This window comes from Bison bison, unplaced genomic scaffold (genome assembly GCF_000754665.1).
Source record: "Bison bison bison isolate TAMUID 2011002044 unplaced genomic scaffold, Bison_UMD1.0 scf7180017858736, whole genome shotgun sequence".
Lineage (NCBI taxonomy): Eukaryota > Metazoa > Chordata > Mammalia > Artiodactyla > Bovidae > Bison > Bison bison.
In genome coordinates, this window is record NW_011489308.1 from 257830 (window position 1) to 262152 (window position 4323).

A 4323-nucleotide genomic window follows, 5' to 3' on the forward strand; every position below is an offset into this window, starting at 1 on the left:
GCGGGGGCAGGGCGGGGCCACAGCGGGGCGGGGCCACAGCGGGGCGGGGCCACGGCTCAACGGCGATCAAGGAGTCCGCGGAGCCGGCGGAGGAGGAAATGAGGGGTCTCCGACACAGAAAAAGCGCCAGTACACGCTTGTTGGCTTTAACCGTTAATAATAATTACTCCGCGTGGGTTAATATCTTAGTTTCAAACCTCTAATCTTAGATTTATAGCCATCTAAGTTTAGTGACTCAACCATTTGTGAAGAAAAAGTTATTCTGAACTAATTATTTTCAAGAGAGATGTCTGTATAATTACTTGGGAAACTTTCACCCTCTGGCTTTTTTTTTTTCCTTTGAACGTTACATCTTAAGGCTAAAAAATTTTTTCCAAATACACTACAGTGCAACATGCTGTTTAATAGAAACATATATTTCTGATTTTGTATTGAAAATTGCGTTTCGTATGTGTAGTTTTGTTGTAGTCGTTTTGTTTTATCTGATAGTTGTGTACCAGAAGGAGCTGAGACATGGCAGGATGTCGTTCTTTGCCACCTCTTTTCTAACTCCCTTTCCTTTTCCCTTAGTCCTCCAAAATCTTGATTATTCCATTTTCAGCCAACAGCAGTAGGAGAGAGAGGGAGAGAAACGCGCGCGCACACACAGTATTCGTCTTCATTGTGGATTTTATTGTTTTCGTTAACCGTCGTCTTCTAAATATATTAGTCCTTTTATTTCATGAACATGGTTGAGTTTAAGACTACCATCTTGTTGTTTTGTATTTCTGTTCTTTTTTCCCTTTAATCCAACAAAGAAGAAATATTTTATTATTTCATTTTTCTCCTTCTTAGCTTTTTAATTATATGTTTTAATGTAGCTTTTAATGATTAGAGATAAAATATGACTACTTGATTTATTTCATACCACCTTAAGTCATCACTTTAACCACGTTTCAAACAAGAACCTTACAACAGGTAAAAATCTATTCACTTTTTACCTTTGTTTGTTGTGGGGGATCAAGATTTTACTTCTACAAAATGTACAAAATACATTATTTTGTTACTGTTATTTTAAGCAGTGGATATTATTTCATAGTTACTAGTATATTTACCCTTTGCGTTTTTCTTATTCCTTCTAGCAGTTCTGAATTTATAATATGGGATTTTCACTGAAATTGAACATCTTCCTGTAGTATTTCTTATAATTCAAGTCTGTCTTCTGATAAGTAAATTTCTCAGTTTGTTGTCTGAAAGTGTCCTTATCTTCGTGTTTGAGTGGTATCTTACATCAGGCTGTGCAGAATTCTAAGTTGACAATTATTATCCTCAGTACTTTAAATATGTATTCTATTGCCTTCTGGATTCCAAATTTTTGTTGTAAAGTCAACCATTATTTTTAGCGTTGCTCCTTTAAAAGCCATATGTCTTTTTTTTTTTTTTTTGCCTTTGATTTCAGCAGCTTGGCTATTCCCTCTCTCTCCGTTTTGTGTGTGTGTGTGTGTGTGTATCTTGTATCTATGTGTTTTTGTGTGTGTGTTGTGTTTTCATCCTTTTTGGGATGAGCTAGCTTCTTGAATTCTTTCAGTGATCTCTTTTAGTCAGTTTTCACCAACTCAGCCGTTCTCTCTTCAAATATTCTTCTTTGTCCTTTTCTTTTGGACTCCAATTACATGAATATTAGAACTTTTAACTATTTCCTGTATTTCTCTGTTGCATCTTTTTCAATTCTTTGTCTCTTCTTGTGCTTCATCTTTTTTACTCTTTATTGATCTGCCTTTGAATTCACTAATCTTTCCTGCTTAATTCTCAATTTTAGATATTTTATTTTTTATTTCTCAAATGTCCATCTTAGTCTTGTTTAATCTATTCTATTTAAGTCTCCATTTTTCATTCATTTAGTACACATTTTTCTTAACAGATTAATTGAAGTTATTTTTAAACCTTTGAGTGCTTCAATAGAAGAATTATTTTTGGATCTACTTTTTCTGCCTGCTTTTATTTCTTGATTATAAATCATGTTTCTTTGCCTTCTCACACATTTAACAACTTTTTGTTTTAGATACAACACTGTGTATTTGAAAAGCATAAGAGATTCAGAAGACGTATCTTCCACCAGAAAGTGTTCACTATTTGCTTTAGCCGGTAACTTTAATATTATCAGGGGTTCAGTGGGTCAAGGCTGAGTTTTAGTTTTAGTAGGACTGAACTGCAGTCTTGTCTATTTTGTTTCTATACCTTGAGCAGGCTTGATTGAAAATCTAATAGATCCTTATCTTCTGGGCCCCCCAAAATGAGAACATTCAGGTCTTCTTTTCAGAGGTATTGAACTTGCACTTCAGCTTCCTACATTCTTGAGCACTGAAATCTAGCCAATGTCTTGACGGGGAGACTGAATGTGTGTTTGAGACAGGCCCCAGCTCTTCACTAGGACTTTGTTTTCTAAGCACCAGGAAATTATGGAAAATCTCACTGTGCTTTAGAAGTTTCTGCAGAGCAATTCCACATCCTACACAATAGTGCCCAAACTCAGCAGATTTACTTCAGGAGTGTAGCCGTGTTCAACCCTTAACATTTACTTGCATGACTACCAAAAGTCATTCAGTCTTAACTTTGCATCATTCAGTCAGTCAGTCAGTTCAGTCACTCAGTCGTGTCTGACTCTTTGCAACCCCATGAACCGCAGCTGCGGCATGCCAGGCTTCCCTGTCCATCACCAACTCCTGGAGTCCACCCAAACCCATTTCCATTGAGTTGGTGAGGCCATCCAACCATCTCATCCTCTGTCATCCCCTTTTGCTCCTGCCCTTAATCTTTGCATATCAGTCAGTAAATGAGACTTTTGAAGACCTCAACTCATCTTGGAAGGGTTTCTAGGGGAGGTATCAGAATGTAGATTCCTTGATTTCACCACCGGAGATTGAGATTCCTCAACTCTTGGATGGTGTGTAGGAATTTTATTTTTAATATGCACTTTGGATAAATTTGATGCAGATTTTCCATACTATTCAATGAGAAAAACTTTCCCACACTTTCTTTAAAATCTATAATAAATATCATCTCATGAAGAAATTTAATACTTCTGTCTGACTTTGTATAGATTTGGTTCTTGTTAGACAATCAAGTTCAACTGGAATTCCATCACCTCTACTAGCTTTGTTCATAGTGATGCTTTCTAAGGCCCACTTGACTTCACATTCCAGGATGTCTGGCTCTAGGTCAGTGATCACACTATCGTGATTATCTTGGTCATGAAGATCTTTTTTGTACAGTTCTTCTGTGTATTCTTGCCACCTTTTCTTAATATCTTCTGCTTCTGTTAGGTCCATACCGTTTCTGTTCTTTATCGAGCCAATCTTTGCATGAAATGTTCCCTTGGTATCTCAAATTTTCTTGAAGAGATCGCTAGTCTTTCCCATTCTGTTGTTTTCCTCTGTTGCTTTGCATTGATCACTAAGGAAGGCTTTCTTATCTCTTTTTGCTATTCTTTGGGACTCCGCATTCAGATGCTTATATCTTTCCTTTTCTCCTTGCTTTTCTCTTCTTTTCACAGCTATTTGTAAGGCCTCCCCAGACAGCCATTTTTCTTTTTTGCATTTCTTTTCCATGGGGATGGTCTTGATCCCTGTCTCCTGTACAATGTCACAAATCTCCGTCCATAGTTCATCAGGCACTCTATCTATCAGATCTAGTCCCTTAAATCTATTTCTCACTTCCACTGTATAATCATAAGGGATTAGATTTAGGTCATATCTGAATGGTCTAGTGGTTTTCCCTACTTTCTTCAATTTAAGTCTGAATTTGGCAATGAGGAGTTCATGATCTGAGCCACAGTCAGCTCCCAGTATTGTTTTTGCTGACTGTATAGAGCTTCTCCATGTTTGGCTGTAAAGAATATAATCAATCTGATTTTGGTGTTGACCATCTGGTGATGTCCATGTGTAGAGTCTTGTGTTGTTGGAAGAGGGTGTTTGCTATGACCAGTGTGTTCTCTTGGCAAAACTCTATTACCCTTTGCCCTGTCATTCTGTATTCCAAGGCCAAATTTGCCTGTTACTCCAGGTGTTTTTTGACTTCCTACTTTTGCATTCCAGTCCCCCTATAATGAAAAGGAAATCTTTTGGGGGTATTAGTTCTAAAAGGTCTTGTAGGTCTTCATAGAACCATTCAGCTTCTTCAGCATTACTGGTTGGGGCATAGACTTGGATTACTGTGATATTGAATGGTTTGCCTTGGAAACGAACAGAGATCATTCTGTCGTTTTTGAGATTGCATCCAAGTACTGCATTTCAGACTCTTTTGTTGACCATGATGGCTACTCCATTTCTTCTAAGGGTTTCCTCC

At 37.5% G+C, this 4323-nt stretch overlaps 1 protein-coding gene across 1 annotated transcript in view; it reads right to left on the minus strand.

The window, feature by feature from the left end:
* The window catches only part of LOC104980166 (chromosome unknown open reading frame, human C11orf70), a 70072-nt gene that overhangs the window by 29388 nt on the left and 36361 nt on the right, over positions 1-4323 (minus strand). The gene's annotated exons all lie outside the window — the stretch shown is intronic.